At 37.1% G+C, this 27,204-nt stretch overlaps 1 long non-coding RNA gene across 1 annotated transcript; it reads right to left on the bottom strand.

The window, feature by feature from the left end:
* Positions 1-364: 364 nt before the first annotated feature.
* Positions 365-17,916, bottom strand: LOC122361567. The gene is made up of 3 exons (XR_006252983.1): positions 17,765-17,916; positions 1,286-1,599; positions 365-479 (listed from the first exon to the last, which is right to left on the bottom strand). It is a non-coding gene; the product is annotated as an uncharacterized LOC122361567 (long non-coding RNA).
* Positions 17,917-27,204: the final 9,288 nt, after the last annotated feature.

The raw sequence follows: 27,204 nt of genomic DNA, 5'->3' as shown, positions 1-27,204 counted from the left end.
CCCTCGTATATGCCCTCCAAGACTTCATTAGACAGCAGTTGTTGATTTGTGACTTTCTGGATGCTATAAAAGCAATAAACCATGGGGGATGGTGATTTACCTCTGTTAAGGTGTGGGATTTACCTCCTTAACCATGGAAAAAGCACTGAAGAAGATGGCTTATTGCTTTTACCGAATCAAAAAAGGCACAAATTTACAACGCGACAATCCATCGACATGACTGACAAGGACGTTCAAAAAACAAACACATTTAATTTTAACACGCACAATAGTTAAGTCTTTACATCATCATGAAAATAAAAAAGACTATACTGGATTTCCTGAAGAGAGAGTTCACCAAAAATGTTGAAATAAAATGTACTTACCTTCAGGCAGGCAATCTGGGATGCAAATGATATTTGGAGAAATGTATCTTCACAGTCCGTTATTTGCTCACTGACGGATATTATGCAGTGAATGGGTGCCGTCAGATTAGGAGCCTAAAAAAAAAGATAAATAATGCACAAATTATCCAAACAACTCCATCAATTAACATCTTGTGTGAAAAGTTTGCAATAAACAAATTCATCACAAAAATGTTTGTAACTGCAAACTGCTGCTTTCAGCTAAAACAAGACTCCGTAATGTTGCTTTATTCTGTGAAAAATCCACCTGGCCTGAATCGGAAGAGAAATATGCAAACTAGTCTTAAACTAATACGTAAATGGATTTTGATGTGAAAGGACAACACTGGATGGATTTTTTCGTTAGACTGGATTATGGCCTAATGTTTTTACTAAAAGCAACATTTTGTAGCTAAAACATCTTAATGATGTTTTTTTTTTTTTTTTTTTTACAAACATACAGCTTTTTACTTCACGTAACATTGACTAACTGACTGTCTTGTGGACTATTGCGATGTTTTAATCAGCTGTTCGGACACATTCCGACGGCACCCCTTCACCGCAGACAAACCCACTGGTAAGCAAGTGACGTAATGCTAAATTTCTCCTGTTTGAAAAAATCTGACATTTTTCATCTACAGTACATTTTGAATGACCATTTTTGGGTGAACTATACACTAATACACTTTTTCCCTTTGCTACGGTATTTCAAAGAAAAAAAAAGGTCACCGTGTTTGTACAATGCTCACAGTCCTTTAAAAAATTTGCCCCGCTTCTGAAATGACTTGACACCACTTGACATCGCGTAGCATTAAGACGTAGTACAATGACTCACAGTCAGCTCATGTCTTTAAACTAGACCGCAGAACTGAGCAAACTAGACAACTGCGTATTCCGCCTACCATATGTGAACTTGATCGAATCCTGTGTGTGTGTGTTTGCAGCGTGTGCCGTCTGAAAGGACACAGCTCGTTGCTTGTTTGAGGGTTTCCAGTAAATCCGGCCGCTCTGTGTTCAGCTGTGGCCACGGGCTGCTCTACTCTGCAGCATCTGTTCCTGTCACATACTGTAATCTTCCATGCGGCGCTGACCTTAACCCATCTACACCAACGCCGGCCAGAGAAGAGCTGCAGTCCAGAGGGAATCTGGTGGCCAGCGCGTGGACAGTAGAAGCCCAGCATAGTCAGGTCCGGAGATCTCCTTCCCCTGAGGTCTCCTGGAAAACATGGCAAGAGAAATCTATGTTATTTCAGCTCTTTTGTGTCTCGTGTTACATACAATAACATTCAAAAGCCTAGGGTTAGTATCTTTTTGCGTTCTGAAAGAAATGAATACTTTTATTCAGCAAGGATACATTAAATTGATCTAAAGTAACAGTAAGAACACTTATTATGTTACAAAAGAATTTATTTCAAATAAATGCTGCTCTTTTGAATTTATATATATATATATATATATATATATATATATATATATATATATATATATATATATATATATATATATATATATATATATATATATATATATATATATCCAGTAAAAATGCATCACGGTTTCATTGAAAACTGAGCAGTACTTCATATGAGGGTGCTCTCTCTTTTTTGGAACTTAATGAAAGTAAAACAAAATATTCATAACAAACGAGTCTGGCATCAGTGCAAAAACAGCTGCTTCACATTAGACATCACTGGAGATGAAAACAAAGCACTCAACAACCAAATTATATTCTAAAATGGACGGTTTTACAATTGTAAACACTTTATAACCGTGATTTAATTCTTTTTTTGTATATTACATTAAACTATAATAGCTTTCAGGTTCAGAATGACATGAAGGTGAGTAAATAACTGAATTGTCCAAGATGAAAAATCAAGTTTTTTTTTTTTTTGCATTTAAATGTATAAATCAACCATTACAAAGTCCTTGAAAAAATAACAGAGTGCAGGGTGTAACATGAAACGATCCCTGAAAATCACAGTGTTTGGTCTAGATTTTGAATATAGCGAGGCATGTTTTATTTCCGTTAATAAATATAAAAATATAGATGCACCCAAGGAATGGTAAATATATATATATATATATAGCACAGAGTCAGCATGAGGCTTTGAAGAACAAGAACGCAACCTTCAATCCCATCCTCCCTCCAGAAGCTTCAAAATAATCAATCCACATAAAAAAATAATAATAAGGTGAACGACCTGTGTGTTATGAACCTCGCATGCAGAAAACTGACGAGCAGAAAGTGAACCTCTCTTTTGCTCGTGTCATGTCAGAAGAAAGCTATCTGTAATGACTTCTGACATTCCTGCCAAAGCAGCCTTTTTTTTTGCAGTCTGGAATATATGGAAAATTCTGTCTTCGTTGTCGTTTTGTTTTTTTTGTTTTTTTCTTCTTTTATTTTTTGCATTTTGTATAGCGTAAATAGTCATCTCCATACAGTACTATGACAGTAATATTTCTGATGTTCTTTCTTCTGCGGAACACAAAAGAAGATATTTTGACAAGTATCTCAGTATTTTATAAAAACACTAACGTTCATATCACATCCATAGCAGATATAAAGTCATACAGGTTTACATTACGTCCCTAAAAGGAAAAAAAAGAGGTCTGTTACATAATTTATAATCTAATCAGATGCATTTTGGTTAAAAACAAAATGGTTTTTAAACGGAGAATGCGCAAGCTGCTCATGTGGATGACGCAGGTTCGAGTCCAGCCCGCGTCCAGATTGCTATCTTAAAACTAGCTTCACTAGCTTGATAAAGACCTTTGGTAAGTAACTTCAAAATAATGAAACTATAGTCAAGTAACCATTGAAAGCTATTTAACTGAATCACATCACAGCTGATTACACTGGATCAAATTAACAGTTACATTTATTTTTAAAAAACACAATGCCCTAAGTAATAAAAAAAATATTGAATTCATTACATATTGTGTGATGTTGTAGCTTTAATGATGATTCAAACTTAGAATTTAATTGCAGCATTAAACTGCACAAAACTCTAAAGAAAGCCATTCAACTAAATCACATCACGGTTAATTACACAAACAAATTAACAGCTTTTTGTATTTTAAAAATACTTTTTTACAGCATTAAACTACACAAAAAACTAAAATAAATAAATATGTTTAAAAGGAACAGCCAATAATTTATATATACCTAAACTAAACTAAACTGAAACAACGTAGAAAAGAAAACCTTTCAACAAATATTCACTTTAAAAAAACACCTAAATACAGTGCATGCTTCAACTGGCAAATCGTTGGCTTTTGATTGATTTACATGATCCACTGTATCTTTAAAGGAACACTCACATTTTTTGTGGAAATAAACTCATTCTCCAACTGCGATTATTACACCGAAATGAGAGTATAGTTCCTAGTCATATCAGCTTCGAAAATCACAACTTTTCATTTTCCGCCGGTCTTAGTACATGATGCGACTACAGAAGAGCCAGGTTTTAAATAGGAAAAATATTGAAACCTTTTGGTCGTTTCTGACCGCGATGCTACTGGTCCAACCGGATTCAATGCTCTACGCTGAGCTGTGCTAGAAGTGCTATCGCCAGCCCCGTAGACCGGCTGAATGGATTCAAAAACGGTAAAACTGGACTTATTGACTCTTGGGGAGTTGGAGAATGAGCGTATTTCCCCCCCAAAAAAGTGGAATGTTCCTTTAAAGGAAAAATAAATACAGTGCATGTGAACGGTAGTTAACCCAGCTTTCCACGGACATCAAGACGGTTGTTGGAAGCCCCGCCAGGCCCAGGCTCTCTCAGCTGCTATTGGGCGTGTGAAAATCGAAATGGCAGGGCTAGTTGGCACTCTAGGGATGCACCGAGGCCGCGTGTTGGGCATGTGAGCGAGAGGAGAAGCTGCAATGCAGACACACTCTGTTTGTTTTTAGGATTAATGTCCTGTCTCGGCAGGACTCGTGTTTGCACAGCCAGCGAATGAGAGAGAGAGGGAGAGAAAAAGAGAGAGAGAGAGAGAGAGAGAGAGAGAGGGCAGGCGGTACAAAGGAAGCTACAGTCCATGCGCCTTCCGTGAAATACTCTCTCGCCTGCGCTCAGTTGAGAGGAAAATCCTCTAGAGTATTCCAGGTGTCTGAGGCAGAGGTCTGACACAGGCGAGGATGAGGACAAACTCGAGCTGCATGGCAATGATGCTGATATGAGTATCACACGCTGTCTGGAATGGGAATAGAGAGAACGGAGCTGGCTGAGGAGGACGCGTGGATGGACATGCATATGCGAATGTGGGGTTGGCAGGCTGGTTTGCAGGCCTCTGAAGCTCGAATAATGGGGTCATGAGCTCGCCGGCTATTGAGGTTGCGGGTTAGAGCAGCCTTGCTATCTGGACTCTCATTTTAGCACACGTATTAGGACAGAAATTACACAATCTGTCTCAGTTACGGCGGTTTGTTCGGCGCTGGTATAAAGATCTGATGGTGTTGATGAATGGGAAAAGCTCTTCCCCGAGAATTATTTCCTTTGTAGGTGGAGCAGGGTTAACAGTATTCCTGATGAAAAGACCGGTTAGGACTGGTTTGGTGCTAGTCTAGTGTGTGTGTGTGTGTGTGTATTGTGTCACATTAATAAAAGACAAAACACAAATATATAAAGGGATATCTTGGTTCAGGTCAATTTTATGGAAAGCGGTCTTAAAAGTATATTTGGTATTATATTATAATTCATATTCATAGGCATAGGGTATAATAAAATTAAGTCATTCAGAAGAAAGGCATAGCGTACATTTTTATGACTTTTTATGATATTTTATGGCTCTTTTTGTGATGTTTAACAGACCCAGTCTTCCTGTAATTTCATTATATTCAAAAAGCAGTCATAAAAACTTTTAAAAAGTGACATTTTTTTAACTATGTGAACTGACGGGGGGTTGGGCCTGTCAAAGCATCATAAAACATTATAAATATAATAAATAAGACTTCGGTTTAAATCGTAGATGACTGGGAATGTAGCGCGAAAGCCACAGGGATCACTGGCAGCATTTTTAGATTATGGTGTTTTTCCATCTTTGTATGTTCTTTGTCTTACTGACATAAACATACGTTGTGTTGTTTCAAGACGGGATCCTGGTGTGCTTGTGTCCTCATCAGGCTCCCTAACTAGATTAACCAGCTACACGTTCCTGTCATCAACAACCTTGAACAGTTAATTCTGCTGGAATAGCATGTCATTTGCTTGGTGCACAAGCCAGACCAGCATAAACCGGCTCGGACCGTCATGCAAACTCATTTCCAGGGAGGTGTGCTTTTTTTAATACACACCGTGAATAATTTGAAATGCGAGCGGAGACACGTACCATCCTCGTGGAAATGTTGCATTTGGTTTCTCGCCTTCCAATTCCATCTTCAAAACAATGCTGCGGATATTCATAAAATTAAACCTGAAGGTCCTCGCCGCACACTTTCAACTCCCATCTGCATCCGCCGGTGACGATATGTGAAAACTACAAGCCATGAAATCAAATAATAAAGGCATGTGGCCTTCAAGACAGGCTTGTTAAGAGCACATTTCACAAATTTGCACCGCTACTTGCACAATATTTCTGTCGAAACTCGTCCTATATGCTTGCTAACCTATATTTGATCACATCAAGAGCAACATGCATTATGTGTGACAGTGCATTGCTTTTACATAGCCTGCATCTTCATTTGCTTTGCCACGTCTTAATGTTTGTTTCTAAGCTACAACGTCCACTCCTCCGACAACACGGGACCAACGCAAACCAAGGTTGGAACAAAAACCAAGGTCGTTTTTTTTTATCCACCACTTTGAGCCTGCTGTCTATAACCAGTTAAAGCCACGCAAACTATCACATTAACGAGTTTGTGTGCTCTGCGCATCTTTAAAAAGGTTAGGCATTAATAATAAATAAGTTAGACTTCAGGCTTTATCGGCACACGTCGTCCTTGACTAGCGCTTTTGATTGTAATCATTCACCTGCCCTTCACTGAAACCTCAGAAAAATCACCCATGATATAATAGATGCGGTGCTAAAGGGTACTGCTTGCTAATGGATCAAAAGAGAGGAGTAGCAAGCATTTTAACCCAGGGGACATGTCACCCCCTCCCATTTTTGGATGTAATCATTATATTGAAAATAAATAAAAATAAAAATAATTACATAGAGGTTTCATATCAAATTTCTTTTGCAAAAATCGATTGAAAATGCATTAAATTATTACAGAACATATTACTATAGATTTATTTCTGGTTTCACATATAATTTCAGATTAGAAAATGATTCTGAGCGGATGTTTGTTCCACTCAAACTTCTAAGTAGGATGCAAAATGGCATATTTAAACGTAATATTATTTAATATTATTTAAATTATTAATATAATTATAATGAAACCAGTGTTGGTTTAGTATCAGTGTTATATTAAAGTGTAAATTACTATATTGAATAAATTTTTATATTTGCATTTTTTTATTATTATTTTTATTATTAGTTTGTAATTTCTATCTATATGGTTTTAATTTCATTTCCGTTTAGTTTTAGTTATTACAAATAGCAAATAGATAACTTCAAATAGAAGATAGCTGAAATTAAATGAATGTAACTGAAATAAAGTAGTATGGTTTTAGATTTAATTTTAGTTCATTTTATTTATAATATATATATATATATATATATATATATATATATATATATATATATATATACATAAGCTTATTAACTAAAAGGAATGTAAGAATTGTAATTATTACAACGCTTAATATATAATTAGATAAATAGATAATATAATATAGTAATACACTGTGATTTACAGTACAGCAAGCACTAACATAGTGCTTGAAAGACATCAAGACTTACATAAGAAAGACTGAAGATTGAAAAATGAATAAAAAATGCAAATGCTTTAGCAGTCAAGTTAAATGTAGGTTATAACACTACCGCAATGCATTTAGCTCTCTTTGAAAACATGTAATATGACTAGCACTCACATGCTTTCAGCAAATAAATGCATGATTTATATTCATCAGATGGGTTGATAAGAACATATGCTCCTCCCGTTTCTGATTGGCCCTATATCCCTGTACGGAAACACTGGCAGTTTTGAGAAAACACTGAGTTTGAGAGCATAAAAAGCTGCAGTAGGAATGTATCACGGAGAGTTCACATTATACTCAGTTACAGCTCGTCTTATCTCTCTCCCTCATCATATCGGCTCCTCAGATCATACCAGTTCATTCTTGGTTGATACTTCCTTAAAGAAGATGTCTGAAAGCCCAGTCCGAGAGGTTTCAGCAAAACCAAATGGACTTGATCTCAGTATTACATTTAACGGATTACAGCACAAAATGTTCAAAACCCCACTAGTGGCAGGCCAGAATCCGATTATTCGATGTATCGAAAATAACTTGAGAAATGTCAAACACGTCCTGCGTTGGTATACGTTGCAGTTTTCAGAAAGAGAATGCTACTATCCTATGATTGCAGTCCCTTTTGGAAGCCTTTCTTGGTGTGTCTGATTAAATTTGAGATCTCTTAGGATGTGTGACATGACTTTGCCCTCACTTTTCACCTCGCTCTATCTCCTCTTGCTAGCTCTCTTTCTCACACTTACTCTGTTCCTAGCTGTTTTCGGATAAAGCAGAGGCTGGTGCCGCTCGTGAAATGCTCTACTTCCCCCTGACACTTTTAGAAATGGCAGTGAGAAGTCATAAATATTCATGTTCCACCACAGCTTCATTGTGCTGCACATCTACAGGGCTGATAGAGAGAGAGCTTTTCTATTAGCCGCCTTTCTGCTCAGATAATGTTGGCTTCTAAAGAGAGGCATTTTGGAGACTGGCTACATGGGCATCTCCTATCAAGTATGACAGGAAAGAGAAGGAGAGAGGCCGGGAGGAAAGGACAGAGGAAAAAAAAGAAAAAAATCACCAGGACGATCGAGAGAGCGGACCGAAATGAACCGCTTAAGATGCCCTTTGCCAGGAAACTCTGCTGCTTTGAGTTAAAATGAGTTTACAATTAACGGGTTAATTCAATTCTGTCATTTGCTCATTACTATTCTCATTTCAAACCCATTTTGCCAAGTGCACAAAAGAAGACATTTCTAAGAAATTTCGGCTCTAAAATAGTAATAGTATAGTAAACGCGCTTTCAATTCAATTCAACTCATGAAACTGAACTGAATTTTTAGTTAAGCTAGCAAACAGGATTGACAGTTGCAGTTTGAACGCAAGTAATGTAAAGTAATTACAACTACTTTTTCAATTGAACCGAAATTTCGAAGAGGTTTCAAATTCAACTCATTTCACGTTCCATCTCGTGAACTGAAAGAGAATGAACTGAGGTGGGTTACTATGACTTAGCCTTTTAAGCAAAAATAAAATAACTACCCAGAAGTCACTAGCAACTGCCTAGCAACACCATACAATTTACTCTGAATGCAGTAACTGCACTGAATCACATTAAAATGCTCTAAAACGCACAGCACCTGCATTGCAATGTTCTTGCAAGCGCCTAAAATTACAGGAAGCCATGGTGGTGATTTTAAAAAATGTTAACTCTAGTTATCTTTTATTGTTTGAAAAGTCTAAATTAAGAAAAATGTTCATCTCTTTTCAATGGTTTGAGCTTGATTTAATTCAATTCCATCAATGCAATCTCTAAATGTAAATCTCTGAATCCCTATTTATACGTGCATTAAGAAACTAAATTTAGTTTCCAGTTTACATTATAAAAAACAACAGGACAACGGGAAAAAAAACGGAAGTCATCTTTTTAAATCCACCTCACCCGTGTTCAGTGATTCAGAATGTTTCTCTAAGATGGCGATATCTTGTTCAGGGAGCAAATTTCCTCTTATTTACTGAACCACATCTATTATGAAAAATTTGCTTGTTTTCAACCACCAGGACATGAATAAAATACATTGTTCCCTCATTAATGTTTCATGAATCACAAAATACTAGTGTGTATAAATGTGATGGAATAAAATGACAAATGTGCAGGAGCACAGGAACACAATTCGGAAGGTAAGAAAAGAGACATTACTTGCTAAATACTGCGGTCTGACTCAGTGTTCGGTGGAATCAGAATCGTGCGAACAAAACATCACGACGTATGAAAGCGTAACCCTCAAAAAAATAATGAATAAGCTGAAAATGATTTATAAAATAGGTACGTGGAGTTGAATGAACTGGGTTTTGCTGGATGGAAAATGCATTTTGAATTCCAATTCGATTCATGAAGGTGAACTGAAATTAGTGAAGGTAGCAAACAGGATTCAGAATTGCAGTTTGAATGCAAGGGATGTAAATATATCAGCGTTAAAATGTATAGATATGACCGTTTCTAACCACAAAAAAAGTAACTAAAATAAGATAAATGTTTCAAAGAGGTTTCAAATTTTAACTCAACAACTGATAGATAGATAGATAGATAGATAGATAGATAGATAGATAGATAGATAGATAGATAGATAGATAGATAAGTGACCAATCAGCTGGCGATGGGTGTGTCCAGGTGCTCCTCATTTGTTACCAGGGCGACGCTGATGGTTGTTTGGGACGCTCTTCACAATAGAGACACGAGAGAATCTTCTAGAATCTAATATTTATTTTTTTTTCCCAAAACCCAGTATTTGGTGCAACTGCCAGTTGGTAGAAGCAAGGCAAATTCATCCCATTTTAAGATTTTTACATATAAATAAAGAACTATAAAGCATTACCAGTAACACCTATGAAGCAGGTCTGTGGTCATCTGTAGTTGTGAGTCTTTGCTCTGCTGAAAGAGGAATCTCATTCATCCCTGTCTGCTGTTCTGGTTCAGTACTGATTTTCTATCGATCTTCTGTCTCTCTCAGAGCTCACAAGACACTACGATAAGTCTCGCTGGACCCCCCAACTATCCGTCTGTTTTTAGGGCCCTGCTTTTTTTCGCCCAGGGGACCGAATGAGTGTTAAATAATTCCTGAGCAGCCATTGATATGGGATCTGTCAATTGTAGATCTCTCCTCTCCCTTTCATTTGGGACATTGATTTAATCCAGGTGAAAATCTGTCTCGCTAAATAATTTGTATTGCTCCTCTGTCTTTGGGACATTCTCATTTTCTTTTCATCAGGTCAGAGACCTGCCAAAGCTCAAAGGCCATAACTGTAGGCTACTCGGTGTTAAAATGTTTCCAGGGATTTCAACATAATAAGCATCTCTGTGAAAAGCTTTGTATCCGAATCCATGCATGGCTAGGAATAATACAAAACATTGTAGCGGGCTGCCTGCTGAAATGCTATGCTTTTTTGTAGTATTTGCAGAAAGACAAATATTCAACAGGATTGTACAAAGCTGAATGTCACACAAAGGTACATCGGCCCCGAGTCTACAGCCATCTGCATAATGAGATCCTACAGACATCACAGCGATTACTTCTGAATAACATTTGTTTAAAAGAATAGTTTTCATCCCAAACTGGCAATTCTGTCATTATTTACTAGCTCTCATTTCGTTCATGCTGTTTATTTTTTCACAAATATAATTATTACACTGTTCTTGCCGTACAACAACTGTTAAATAGTCTGGAAACGGACTCTCAGCCCATCCAAGATGAGTTTGTTTCATCAGAACAGATTTAGAGAAATTTTGCATTGCATCGCTTGCTCACCAGTGAATCCTCTGCAGCGAATGGGTGCCGTCAGAATGCGTCCAAAAAGCTGATAAAAGTATTAAAATAATCCGCATTCCTCCAGTCTACAGTGAAACGATAAGCTGTGTGTTTAAAAGACATAAATCCATAATTAGCTTTACAAACATCCACAATAGGACTTCCATCCCGTTGTCCTCTCACGTCAAAGTACACCAACATAATTGTTGTGAACTGTTTTTGTTTGTTCATATTTCTCTCCTGATTCAGACGAGACAACTTTTATATCGTAAAGAGCAAAATTATGGATAGACAATGTATATTATAGCCACACACACACACACACAAAATATTCACAAGACATGAATTAATGAATTGGAGTCTTGTGGATTGCTTTCATGTTTTTTTTTATTAGCTGTTTGGACTCTCATTCTGATGGCACCCATTGACATTAACTCTACATTTCTAAAACATTTTTTAAAAAAAATTGGTGAACTGTTCCTTTAAGCCATAAAAAGGACTTTAAAATGATCTCATAAAGAGCCCAGTCAAAACCTCGTAATGTTATTAAATTTAATTAATTAATTTAAACTCGGTTAGAGAGGTATTACAGAGATAAAGTGAGCAATAGTCATGTAATCTAAATATGACAGCTTCCATAAAGAGGCCTTATGCGGCCGTCATCATACATTATTTTAAATATAATGACATCTTCAATACTATTATTAATTTCTTTATGTGTAAAATTACTGGGTGCACATATAATACTTACGATTTTCATGCTTTTCTAGGACTTTGGTACAGTTTACATAATTTCCATGCACTGTTCACCTCACGAATAGAAGTGAATGTAATTTAACACATTTAAATGATACACTCTGCAATTAAATCAAAAACAGCTCACAGTGAATCCATTATTAGGCCTTCAAGTGGTGCGGATAATGATACCTCAGTCTGGCTAACTCATTACTAACCATTTGAAGGCAATAACACAGATCCAGAAAAAAATACATTACAGGCTGGCTTTATTGATCAAATACACAGCAGACATTAAACCAGTTAAGTACAATATACTTAGATTATCATGTGGGGACATTTTATTATTGCTATTATTATAGTTGGTGCTAAAATTCATTAATTTAATGTTGGTTACTTCCTTATATATTTAAAAATAATAATAAAAATAATAAAAAAAATAATAATAATAATAATAATAATAATAATAATAATATATATATATATATATATATAATACAACATGTTACCCTGGGCCATTTTTTTATTTGTTTATTTGTTGCAATAACCAAAAATTCATTGTATGGGTCAAAATTATAGATTTTTCTGTATTTTTTTTAACATCAGTATATTAAAGCTTAATTTTTGATGAGTAATATACATTGATAAGAAATTAACTTGCACAGCTGTAAAGGCAATTTTCTCAATATTTAGATATTTTTAAACCTTTAGATTTTATTTTCATATAGTTGCGTCTTGGCCAAATATCGTCCTATCCCAAAGCGAAAACCTATTTGCTCAGCTTTTAATTGATGTAAAAATGATGACTGGTTTTGTGGTCCAGGGTCACGTATATAGTAATATAAATGCATCTGTGTTCCAATTAAAAAAAAAAAAAATAGCAAACAGTTTTGAGACAAAATTCTAACGATGCGTAAATAACCTTAAACCTGACTTCTTTCAAGGTTTTGTATAGCTGACTACACGTGACATATGCCGTCTTACTCTACAAAAAGGCCCTCAATGGACCCAGAAAACACACATCTGATGGAGCGAAACACCTCAATCTCAGAGGAGCCCAGGGCAATGGACTGTAGGAAAATGATCATGATACATGTTCCTGGAGAGCATTGCCTGAGATGCAGCACATTAGACGAATGCTAAGAGAGATAGTATGGAGACATCGCGATATTGATGACTGACATTTACAGCAGCTCATGGGGTTTTAGACATCAAATTAGTTTCAACAGAGGTGGGGAAAAAAAAGAGAAATTGAACTGAATGTTACATTATTCAGGCCCGTTTCATTTTAGCATTCGATTGGTTACCTTGGGCAAACCAGGTTTTATTGGATGCGTTGTGAATTATAATTGCATTGTAGTTGTTTGGTTTAATTCTGTCATTATTCATCGTTCCAAACCTATACGCTGAATCTTCACGCATTTTTTTTCAACACGTCCGATGGCTTAAACGTAAAAACGATCGTATCGCAATTGCTTCCGAATGTCTCCTTTTGTGTCACATAATAGAAAACGGCGATTTTAAGAACTTAGAACGTTGATCGATCGATGGATGTTATTTGGACGATCACCGCAAACTAGCCGAGAGATAAACAAATGAATCGCCTTACATTTGGGCACCTTTTCTTCTGAAATAATGCTGCGTGGCTCCTTCCGCCCTTCTGTTCCCATCATGCACAGTTTTTTTTTCCTTTTTGAGATGCACCGCAGACCCGCTGTTCTGAGAAATATGCCGACGAGAAAATGATCAAGCGCATCTAAGAGCTCCCTTCTACTTCCTCAGTATCCAGTGCATCCATTATCGCTGACCTTGACCTTTCAGCGCCGTGTTCTCGCTGTCAGAACTCACTCTAGGAGCATGTTAACCGCATGGTAATCGAGAGCGATAAAGACTAGGGGTCACGCTGAGTTTGCATGAGGTTCTTCAAACTCTACAAGTTTAACGGTTTGCCTCCACGTGTTTCTGCACAGCACCAACTCCTAAAGCTGCTACTATGGAATATATTATAAAAGCTGTCACAGAAGGACTGTGATAAACGATTGCGCTGCACTAATAAACTGAGAATGTCTTTTATAGAATGTCTCCACCTGCTCCGACGCTCCGCACCTCTCCTCTTTTTTCACCTACAGGATTACGCAACGGACCTAAACCGGTGACATCCCCATCCATTAATTTTGTGGTATGTGTTTTTTTAAATAGTTTTTCAGTCTGAGTTCTCCATGGCTTGGGCTCGGAAGGTACTAAAAGGTACGCCTGATTGTAAAAATAAAACTACGCTTCTTAATGCCTGTTAGGTCTGCTTAGGCTGTCTGAATGGCACAAATGCTGCACAAGAAGACAAACTGCAGAAAATTGTACAATAGCGTGAAATTATGTATCGTTGTAAACGCTTCACAGAATGCAAGAGAAAATAAGCTAATTTCCTATACTAATGACTGAATTTATATGCAATTTATTTTTCCTTTAATTACTTAACTGTCTGACTCACAGTCATTCTATTTTTAACACAATTAAAATTAAGGCATGCAGATAAGTTAGGATATTGAGAAACAAAAATAAAATAACTCAATAACAGGGTACATTGAAGCTACACACACATTGTGTGTGTGTGTGTGTGTGTGTGTGTGTGTGTATATATATATATATATATATATACTCTTTTATAAGCATCTGTTTGCCATTGCTGTTTTTATATCTAAAAAGAATGACAATTATTTTACCATAAAATAAAATACCATTTCTTTCTTTGGGGCATATGTAAAACAATGGCAATAAAGGCAGCAGGACACTTCATGGTGATAGATACACATTATTACACCTGTCTGCCGCTTTGCAAATTGAGATATCTCTCCCCTTTTATTTATTTTATTTTATAACTTATTAAGATAAGTTGGAGAACAGTCATATGCATATTTGCTATTTAAAAAAAACTCAACTACAAAATATTAATGTGCTTTTAAAGAAAAAAAAAGTGATGTTTTAATGAGGAGGCTCGGCGTAATTGCACATCACATCCCTCTAAACTAAGATGCTCGTAAAACTCCTTATAATGCAATTAGCAGGTTAAAAGCATCTGAGAGGACGGCCGTGATGCTTACAGATGCAGGCATATCCTGAACGTGAATGGAAACAATCAGCTATTCAACAGACATCCGAACGCGCGTGCCCTGGGAATATGAATAAACATGTCACGTTTGAAAGAGATGTCCTCGAAACGACCGCATCCTCCTGACAAAAAATGTTTTGTCAGCAAACGGATCGTATTTATCGCAGACGAGCCAATTGTTTTGTCGGGACACGAATGAACTTCCCCTTCAAACGCGCACGTGGAACGACAGACGCGCGAACGCGCTTTCAAATTCAGCGATTCCTGTTTAATTCTGCGATATGCGAGCGCCATTAAGATTAAGTCGCTATTGAAAATCCTTTTTAATTTAGCCCTGCTTGACAGTCAGGAGGTGACAAGAAATCTGCAAGTTCTGTCAAGCCTCCATCTACACGTAATGAAAATTTTAATTCGCAAATCTACTTCCCTTCATGCGCCGTTAAGTGCTTTATCTGTGAGCCTAATCTCTTTGCGAGAATCACTGATGTCGCTGAAAACCGACATTTCCTGAATCACAAAGAGCGCAGAATATCGAGTTAACGTCCCGAGAGCGTTAACAAGAATACTAAAGTAGCGAAAAAAACAAGAAAAAAAAACAGTTCGAGCTCATTAGAGGGAGCGTTAGGTTATGAAGTGTATTTCCAGTCTATAACTGAAACGAGAAGTGCGTCTGCGTGAGATCGTCTGAGCGTGAGCCTCTTGGCTTTTTTCGCATGTTGATGAGCTCATTTTCATCAACCAGTGATTCATTTATCAAACAATCTATTACGTTCTGTTAGCGAGCACCTTGGGAAATTAGCCATTAATTTGGAGTCAATTTGGATTCGGATTCAACTCGCGCTTCTTCTGATCCGATTCCGTCGAAGCTAAGGGAAATTCGAACCGGAAGACTGTTACGCCGCTGGCGTCTTCTGCGTCACGCCGGGACGTGATGTGTATTCGCAGCGCGTGACGGGTCCACGGCCCAGAATTCCCATTAAAGCTTCATCTTTAATTTACATGTTATGTCTCAGGTGTCCGTGAAGGTATCAATCAGGAGCTCCTGCGGTCAGGATGAAGTGTTATGGGTGGTAATTGGTGTTCTGACCCTGGGATTCACGGCAGGAGGTCACTCGCAGCATAAGCTCTGCCCCATCTCTGTTTCCTTTAACACAGTAATGCTTTAAGATGTTTTTTTTTTTTTTTTTTTTTTAAACACGTCTACTATCCTGGTTAAGATCAGATGGTAGCTTATTAAATTAGAGGAGTAGTTCACCCAAAAATGCAAACTTGATTGAAAAACTCCTAACTTGTTTGGAGAAATGTTGCTTTACTTTAATTGCTCACCGGTGGATATGCAGTGAATGGGTGCCGTCAGAATGAGATGAATCCAGTCCGTCAGTTAGCTGCTTGTTAAAGTTTTTTTTTTGCTTTTGGTCAAAATATGAGTCCATAAAAACGCATTCAAAAATAAATATATAAATCTATCCACTTTGTCCTCTTACTGTACAGTATTCGTTTAGGCCAGTTTTTGTTTGTAAACTGTGTTTGATCCGTGTATATTTCTCTCCTGATTGATAAATGACACCTTTGAAGTTAAAAATGAATTCGTTTAGTACAAACAGGCATCTTTTCATTACACAAGATGTTGACAGATAGGCTGGAGTGGTGCGGATTATACTGTTTGGACTTTCATTCTGACGGCACCCATTCACTGCAGAGGATTGGTGGGCAATAATGTAGAATCTCACAAAGTTTTGATGAAGAAACAAACTCGTCTACATCTTGGATGGCCTGAGGGCGAGTACATTTTTCAGCAGAATAAAGACAAAAATAAATGAATAAAGCCACAAATTATTAAATAAAAGTCAACAAAATTAAATACAAATAAAATCCTGTAGTATGGCTCCGAATCGTTTCATCTTAACAATAAGATGCACGAGTTTTGTCATAAAAATTCTCCCATTTTACATATATCTAGAGGGTTTGGGATTTTTGCATAGAAAACAGAGGAAATTTGCATAAAAGAAACTTTGGTTTAGTGACAGTTTCCAAAAATATAAAAAGCAAAACAAAAAAAAAACATATGCTGGAAAGCCTGTAGTACTGAAGAAATGATGAAGCACATGACAACAAAGCTTGTTTAAACACAAAAGTGAGTTTCCATTCTTTACTAGCATATGGCTACAAAAAAAACATCCTTTTAAATGTAATACACAGGTTCCATGCAATCCACTTTCTCTTTTGATCTCTACAGGAAACCGTTCTCTTCACAGAAAATTAATCTTGTTTCAGAATAACCAAGCGTACTCTGTAAACAAAGGTATGCATTTTGAACAACCAAATTATCCCTCATACATCTTCGGATTTGATTTCCAATGAAACTCCCCGTCGCCATACACAGGTGTACGGCAGCAATTTATAATGCGTGGAACTAATATCAGAGGGGGGGGCGAATACTTTTCCCGATGATGAGGAACAAATCTTATTAATGAGATGTGCCGGTTCAGGTAGAAAAAAAGAAGAAAAAAAAACACCACATTAAGATGCTAAGATTAAAAATTCAACCGAGATAACAGAAGTCTCCGACCCCCAGTCTCATGTCTGTTTACTAGTTTTCATTTATATTCAATGGCTGTTATACTGCTGCTAATTACAGAGATTAAATATACTTACTAACAACAGCGAATGAGATCCAATGAAAGAGTTTTTTTTAATAATTCATATTTTAGAGTAGGGGGTGCTTTTATTATTGATCTTAAACTTGTAACGCTGTTTAAACCAATTAAACTATTCAAACAACAGGAAACGTGTTTCATAAGGAAACACTAACCAACATTTTTCGGTTTTAAAATGTAGTGAATTAAACCTCATGCGATGGCGGGGCTAATTTAATATTTATTGGCGAATTTTTACCTCAGTATCTGGAAGAAGCTAGCTGTTTGCATTAGCATTCGATGTCAAGTTTCTGAAGCTGGATCCGACGGAAGTCCGTTCAAAGCAGCACTATAACTTTTTCTTTGTTCAACATTTGCAAAATGAATATAATGAGCAAGTACGTCACGATTTTTAATAACTACGGTACACTTACAGTAAAGTGTTTATGTTCGGACTATTGTAGCAAGTTCGGCTAGTCGCCGCTGCGGAGTAACACATACCTGCGTGAATCGCCATAGAAATAATCTTAAAGAAGTAGTTCCGGTTAGAATGTTCTTGTGCGGGATGCGTGCAGCTCTGTTTATAAACCGCTACAGCGCCGAAAGTTACATACTAGTGTTGCTTTAATATAATCACAATATGCACTGCATGCACAAAAACAAATCACTAAATTATTAATAATAAAAATAGATAGATAGCAACTGTATTACATACAAAAAGCAATAAAGAAGTTTTGTCGTAGGTGCCTTAAAAAAAAAAATCACTAGCCAACTCCAGATGAGTTTATTTTGAGCTGCAACAGATACAATTCTATAGACAAGCTATAAAAGCATTACACCAGTACAGCTCCAATAACTCAATTGATTCAACAAACATTGATTCTCCACCATGACTGGCTAACACAAATCAATGCTCTGCTTTATCATTCTCCACAAGAGACGTAAAATCTCATTACAAACTCCCAACACACAACATAAATATGACATTATATTGAGATTGTGTGAGGTAACTAATAACAGGGCTGTTTCATACCACGAAGAGCTCATTAAAAGAATGGGGTTCAATAGCAGTTAAGCTCTATCGATCGAATTTGTAGTATAATGCCCATTAGTACAGAAAATAATTTCAACTCATCCCTCAGTTTTAAAAAATACACAGAGTAAGGGAATCAGCACTAGCACACACACACACACACACACACACACACACAAAAAAGGTATCTAAAGGTAAAATCTGTCACAGGGTTGTGGTCTTAAGGTACAATAGCTAAAAGGTACGTTATTTACCCCTAAATGGAACTCAAAGGTACATATTAGTGCTCTAAAAGTACTTATTAGCATCCAAAGTGTTTACATCAGGATCTTTTTAAAGGGTTCTGCCCCGGTGACAGTTTTGTATCTTTTTTTTCCTGAGTGTCGAGGTTTGAAATCAATATTTCAAAGTATTGCAATACTTTTCATCACAAAACTGGATCCATATACTGGGGCCAAGAACCAACATTTTCAGTTCCATTTCTCACATTAATATTTTTGTGAAAAGTCTGATTCACTCACAGAGGAAATGTGCGAGCTGACGAAAAGTACTGTGTAAATTACAGTACGTCAATGAAATTTTTGGAATTAACTGTCACTGTTTGTATATATATATATATACATCGAGTTAAGAATGTAAATAAATAATTCATGGGAGTACCAATGAATGAAACAAACATTTCATTACATATATAATAATACAATATTAAATAAAATATTGATACGATGGCCCAGACGTATAACTTACCAACGGTTCTGAGGAAAAAAATAACTTGCAGTTATGAGAAAAAAAGTCAGAATTTTAAATGAAAAATTTACTTTATTTTATTTTTTTATAGAATTCCTGAAGGATCATTTGACACTGATCACTGGAGCAACGGGAACAAATCACATTAAAATAGTAAAGCAAAAAAATAAATTGTAAAAATAAATTGAATGAATGAGTGGGTACCGCAGGGGTTGTCAAGCAGCAATTAATAAAAAGTAATTATGTAATTAAATAATTACGTAATTTATTATTAAAAAACAATTACACAAACAGTACCTTAAAACCTTTGTAGTTCAGGTTTTTTGCAATCGATTGGTTTAAAATGGAATTCCTCTAAGCGTATGCATTCAGACTAATGCAGAGAAAACAAGAGATGGTGGAGAGAATAGTGACTCATGTCCAGATGTCAGTAAACAATTTTTTCAGCATGTATTATACTTAAAAGAACAAGTGTTTTATAATAAATGCTGGCTGATGGTGTTTTAGATTACACTTGTGGTCAGTGGTTTAATAATTCTGAATGGATCGGTTAGCAGTACAGCAAGTAGGTTTAGTGGTCCTGTTTGTCATTCTTTCATCCTTTCTTTTTATTTCTTAACATACTTTTAGGGTTTTACCTCCATTTCAAGCACCGTAATGTTCTGAATAGAAATTGAATGCATCCTTGTATTATAAAATAAGTATACAATGGCAAGAAGGAACAAAGCTAAATTGCTTCAGTCCACAGCTGTCTACACCGCAAACCATCAGTGTCAGAAACGACACTGCAAGCTTTTTATCGTGCCGCGTCGTGTCGCTCGCTCTCACTGTACGTGTACGAAAACAAACGCGCCTCGTATGGAAACACATCAGTCCTGTGCGAAATGTCAATGGTGTGTTTTTCCTACAGGCTTCTTCCCTTGAGAACCGACGGGCTTGAGAAAAATAGATGGCGTTATAAAGCAGTGAACAAATCGGATGGAGAGAGCATGTGAAAAGGTGTTTTGACCCTGGGGTGCTGCTTTTCAGCCCTGATGGGTATAAAGAGACCCCCACTCCTGGTGGTCACCGGCTTATTAGCTCTGCCTCTCACCGCCGCTCGCTGATGGGGTGATTATGGGCCATAACGGCGGCCGTGTGTGGGGGCCCTCATTAGAGAAACTAATGGACCTCTGTTTGTGTGCGCGAGAGAAAGAGAGGGAAGGGGGATGACAGAGATGAAGCGATCTGATGAAATGACAGCCCACACGCGAGTCCGTATGAGTATGTGTGTGTTTACGAGCAAGACAAAAAAGCGGAAAACACGGATCGAGCGACCGAGGTGATGACCGGAGGTGAGAGAGATGATTAAGAGTGTAAATGATGAAGAAGGGAACCGTAATTAGCGTTTCCTGCAAATGTAAATGCAGCTCTTTTGCTCTTAATTATGCATCTGGCGTTATGTTGGGAGTTCAAAGGTATGGCTGGGTAAGACCGGCTCCTCTGTTAGCGAGCAGCTGTAGAATTACCATACATTAACAGGCCTACAGTTCCCACCGCACACAGTTTTAATAAGCTCAACACACTGTAATCTCGCTCAATGGAGCAGCTTTCTCGGCACACACTGGTCCGCGTGAAGCACACTTCTTTAAATCGATGGCATTTCAGGATCTGCTATGGGAATTTTAATAATGCAATAGTTAGGCTCTTATTGCAGTGGATTTTATAATAACCCATACACAGATAGAAGATGCGTTCGGGGGTTTGTGCATTTAAAAAAAAAAAAACCTTTACACAGGAAGAACGCTTTAAATTTTTTAAAAGTGAGATTTAGGACATTTGTAATGTTACAAAAGATTTACATTTTAAACAAAAGCAGTTCTTTGTATCTTCTTAAACGATTCATTACAGATTCCTGAAAAAATGTATCACAGTTTCCACAAAAAAATTAAGTAGTTCAGCTGTTTTTGACAATGATAATAAAAAGAAAATTATATATATATATATATATATATATATATATATATATATATATATATATATATATATATATATATATATATATATATATAGGGAAATAAATAACAAGGATTTTTATTTACACCCACTGGAATACCTTGCCCCACAGATGTCTGTTGTGAATGCATTAGTGTAAAACAATTATTTATACTATTAATTTTGAAGACCTGAGGGTCTGAGGTAATCAGCACTACATGCATGCCGTCAATAGCACTTAAGAACCTGCAAAGAGCTTATTTTCCTTTTCCCCTCGGTTCTACAGAAAGGCATCGTACTGTATACGGTATTGAATTCTCCTGAGAAATAACACATAAAACCACGGTTTTAAATGCATGAACTTTAAAATAGCCTGCTGTTGGTGAGTCAGAATAGAATGAGACGAGGTTATTGTACTATACTTCAGAGTAAGACATTACAGGTTGTTGGGTGACAAAAAACACATTAATAGGATTGTAGTGCACTTACTCACCAGTGATGCATTTGTTTCTTAGAAACACGCCGCTTTTCGCTTCACAATATGTCTTTGTGAATTACGAGTGCATTATTGTGAAGTTTTCATCAGCTGTTTGGACTCATTCTCATGGCACCCATTCACTGCACAACATCTATCGATGAGCAGCTAACGTAATTGTAATCTCTCCAAATCTGTTCCGTTAAAGAAACACATGCATCTTGGATGGCCTGTGGTAAGCTTGTTTACTTTTCTGAGCGAATTATTCATTCAAAATAGTTTTCAAAAACCAAAATACTACAAAATGCACATATTTTGTGAGAAAGTGTGTTACGTTAGAGCAAAACACCCCGCTATTTTTTGGAATCAGCGGCCCGAAATGAGTAAGAAACAAATATTAATTCACTCGCGGAATATGAGGATATCATCACACTTTTATGTACAGATCATAACGATCTGCTTGAAGTCTTAAGCTCTCATCCGACATCTACTCCAACAAAGGAAGCTCCTAACAGCTTGATTCTCTTATAAACAACTCAACAAGAGTTGGGCTGAATCAGAGACACTGTTTAACAATGTTTTGCTTTCTTCTGCTCAGATGAATTGTCTCCAGCGCTTTATTTACCAGACAGCGCAATCACAGTTTTATTCTGCTGAGCAGGCTGACAGTCAGCCAGTGTCAAGCGGCTCGCTCCCCTCGGCCCGAGACCTTGAGAACGTCTGTCATGTGTCCTCTCTCTCAGATCTTGTTTTTTTTTCCTTTCTTTCTCTCGCACCTCCGCCTGTCCTCCACCCTCCTTTACGCAGAGATAGATTGCTCCTTGTCGCTGCCGACAATCTGCGGTGCTCGGAGGGGGAATGGATAACTGGGAGATTATCCATTGTGATGAGAAACATTATTTTATTCTTCGGGATAAGTGCAAGCAAAGTCATCTCTGATTCCCAGCAACAATCAATCTGCCAGCACTTATTGCTGGGCGGTTCATAACAGGCTTCTGCATTCATTACCCACGGCAAACAGAGAGCGAGCAAGCCGATGTGACCCGCATACGAAAAACCTCTCGACTGCTTATGTACACAACCAAAGGCCCGCTATCCCAGCCTGATAATTAAATAAATAAGAAATAAGTACAATTATAGGAGTTTCATCGACTAATGTGTGATGGTGTAGACGATGACACAATCCTTGCTTTATAAGGTGTGACATGATTGCTCTGACCAAATTTACACATGTGAACGTGTGATTTTTGGCACATGGTTTTGCATAAACACTTTTTTTTTTACCTGCAATGCAGATGCAAATTACTTTTCGACTTTTTTGGAAGTTAAATTTAGAATGTTTTCGTAAATGTTTCAGTGTGAAATCATATCATGCTCTATATTCTCTGTAATTTTATAGCAAGAAAGAGGTGACTGATCAAGGTCTTTGAGCGACAGACAACTCTGTAAAGTCATGCTAATGACACCGACCAGTTTAATATTCAACAGTTTAGGATCAAGCCCATTGCATCACATCGGACTATAGTTGCAGCTGATTACATCACAGTCAGTCCTCGCTTGTTTTCTTCAAGTATCCATCAGTTCTTCTCAACTTCACTTCACAGGTAGGTCTTTTCAGGGTGGCCTGGTGAGGAGCATATCAAAACACATCAACTAGTCATTGGGGTTCCTCAGAGGTCAGTTCTCGGACCCCTCCTCTTCTCCATATACACACTGGCACCCGTCATACAGGCACATGTTTTCTCTAACCACTGCAATTCTGATGACATACAGGTCTATCTTTTATTTCAGCCAAATGATACAGTAGCTGCATGGATCTCAGGCTGCCTGGCGGACATCTCGGCATGGATGAAAGAACATCACCTACGGCTCAACCTGGCAAAGACTGAGCTCCTCATCTCTCCTGTCACTCCAACTCCTATAGCACTCTCACCATTCATCTCTGTTCATCAGCAATTACCCCATCGATCTTTAAACACCACATTGCAAAACCTGCTCGATCTAGCATGCCTGCATTGCATAAAATCTGAAAAATCAGGCCCATCTTAAGGAAGCAAGCTTCACCACTTCTTGTCCAGGCCCTTGTCATTCTTAGGCTGGACTACCGCACTGCTCTTCTGACTGGACTTCTGTCTTGTAGAATCAATCTTCCCACCCCCATGCCGAAAAATGAATCCCTGACAATATTCAACAGCTTAAAATAAATGAATGAATAATAACAATAAAAAACCTTTGCTTTCTCTTATCTTAATTCACCCCGTCAGTCTAGCTTGTACTAATCTGAACAATGTCTGAAACGTTGTATTACGAGTACTTCCTGTGTTTTTTTTTGCCTCTTTATGATAAATCGCTTATTGTATTCCTCAATTGCAATTCGTTTTAGATAAAAGCATCTGCTAAATGAATAAACGTTAATGTGACATTCAAAAGAAACATTTTTATATAACGTTTTCCAAATGTTAAAATGTCCCCTCTATGTTAGCAAAAGCAAAGAAAAAGTATAATACTTTTAAAAAAATAATAAAAAAAATTTCCAACAAGTTACCCAACCAAACTTTCCTGTACAGTGGATTCAACCTACTGTTTAATTTTACTTATGCTTAAGGAAAATAACAATTGCTTTTTGTCAAATTTTGAATTAAATACTTTTATTAATCCATTACGATAACAATATTGTGATGTTTACGACTATCACAGTATTCATTTGGGTACATTATTGAAAAATGACTCAATAGTGGCTCTGAACGACTCCCAAGTAAGTTCAAAGCTGTTTCATGAATCAAGTGACTCATTAAAAAGAACGGTTCATATGAGTCATTTGGTCACAGCAAATCTGATAAACATGGGCACAGAGAGTTTTCAATCATGTTTTAAAATGAACGTAAATCCCACTTTTCTTAAAGAAAAACAATAGCATCAAACATTCAAGCCTCATTAAACCTCATCTCCTGATTTGATTGATTTTGATTTGCTGTGATTTTATATATTATTTATGCCTCACTTCGACTGGATTTCCTAGTCTGTATATTGTTTGGCCTCTGAGCCCTTAAGATCCTGTCTCTCCCTAAGCCCCCACCCTCTTGTTTGTGTTTCGTTTCCTCGGTGTCTCTCATTGTCTTCTCTCTGGTCAAGCGAGCAGTGCAGCAGCAGACATACCTGCCGGTGTTACGTGAAACCACTGCTCCAGTCTCATGCTACCTAATTAACCCAGACTAAACGCGCAGGTTTGAGAGGCACAGAGGAGCGTGCCTGTCGTGTGCTGCTGTCTCACCGTGACCCATTTATCGCCGCAGTTTCAGAGCTCTATTAATAGCATACAATGCAGAAGAGGAGAACTATACCACTCCCCCCCCAAAAAAGAAGGTTTTTAATGTACCTCTAAAAGCTGAGGTGGTGCTTCAGGGCAATTCATTCCTTTACCAGTGTGGGCATCTCATTGTGTTTACATCTGAAGACGAGAGACAGAGTGGAATAATAAAAGAGACTTATAAATAATGTTGTTTCATCCATAGAGGAGCACATGCTGGGCTTTGTCAGTAAGAAATTCCTTTTTTACCAAGCTAAGGGAATTTTGTTGAAAGTTAAAAAAAAAAAAAATCCTTGCTCAAGTTGACTTTAGCAGCTGTGCCCGTGATTTGAAGTGGAGCCAAATTCATATTTTAATTAATCCAAAAAAAAAAAAAAGAAAAAGACCAAACAAATTTGCTTTAATTCCTTCGCACTGGGCTTACAAAGACAAATACTTCATTTACTGACTGCAGGTCTACTGTAAAAATCCATATATAATTTGCACTGGTAACAGTAAGGTTACATACTGTATAAAATGCATTTTAAAGGTTGTATAAATTAATATTAGTCACTGCATTATGAAACAAAAGAGTGCATTAATGAGCAAATATTTATTAATTAACATAAACCTAGATTAATAAATGATAATAATAACCTGTTCGTTGTTAGTTCATGATACCTACATGAATTCGTTTTAATGCATTAAACGTTATTGCTACTCAAGCGCAAATCTAAAAATTCTGGTTTTAAAATGAAATTTACTACCATTTTTGGCTGTCAGGATTAAATTCCTATGGGTCTCCCTCTCCCCAAGGCCCAATTAGCAGGACAGACCTTAGCAGACCCTCGTAATCACAAAAACAGATACACAGTTCCTGGTCGTCTCCCAGATGATGTCCCCCTGATGCACTGCAGCGACAGATCATGGAGACATAGAAAATAGTTTTCTTTTTTGTTCGGCACATTTGGACCTGACATCTTCCTCGCGTCATTAAATAATAAACAACATACCATAGAATGATTAGCACTATTTACATCTTAACCCAGTGTAAACATGGAGATGGAATTAAAAAATATATATTTAAATGAATGAAATTGTATTTTTAATATTTTTTTATTGAATTCAACTTTAAGACCATAATAACATTAATATTAAGACCACATTATTAATGTTTTGTCATCTTGAGGGCTCCTGCTTACATACAGCACATACAATACTATTTGTTAAAAATTTTTAGAGAATAAGACATTATTTTTGCTTTTATAGATAGTATATTAATTTACAGCATCTGTCATTCTAAAGAACTACAAATTAAAATGACATGCATGCCACTAAAGACTCGAATCCAGCTTTGGGCCATATGGTTATGTGTGCTGAATCTGTCTCCAAAAAAAACCTGCATCTCCTCTGATTGAGTTTAATACGAGACAGGAACCTGTTCAATATGAACACCCTGACGCCGATGCAGAAGGAAGCTACACCTTTTGTTTAAAGCGAGCGGCGAGGTTTGAAAATGGAGGGCGGTTGCAGAAATATTTAAATGAATGAGTTTTAGCTGTTCCTTGGGGGTTTGGGCTCAGCTTTTTCATCTGCAGGGCCTCGACTTTTATATCAAGCTTTTGTGGAAATTGGTTCTATTCATTTTTCTGCCTTCTTCCGTTTCTGCCAGTGTAAAAGTTGGGCTAAAAACGGATAATACTATGTAAGCGAAATCGAGATGGGGGAAAGAAAAGAGTTAGACAGAACGGTAACACGGCAAAGGGAATTTTACAGTTTTAGCTGTCCTTTGGCCCGCTTCTCCTTTGATGTCAAAGCAACGATAGTGAAAAATTGAGTCAATATGCTATCAGTCTAGAAATGTCAGTATGGTATGCCACAGTATCTACCGCAGGTATGAATCTATTACGGGACAAATGCACAGACCTATCTGGCCCGTATCTCCCATGATTCTTAGCGTTATCTGACACTGAATAGGTCTGAGACTGTACCTCGGCTCTAATCTCTTCTTGCATACATGGGGATTAACCTTTCGCTCTATCACCATAAAACTCTGATTTTCAAGATCCCCGAAGGTGCTAAAAATGATTTATTTTTTCAATAGCTCAGTCGTAGATGCCCTTAAAAGAGGCTCAGGGTTGTTGTTGCTGCACTGCATCAGTAATTGTAATGCAGCAGTAGTCC

Source organism: Puntigrus tetrazona, chromosome 17 (assembly GCF_018831695.1).
Source record: "Puntigrus tetrazona isolate hp1 chromosome 17, ASM1883169v1, whole genome shotgun sequence".
Classification (NCBI taxonomy): Eukaryota; Metazoa; Chordata; class Actinopteri; order Cypriniformes; family Cyprinidae; genus Puntigrus; species Puntigrus tetrazona.
This window is presented reverse-complemented; position numbering and strand designations above follow the sequence as displayed.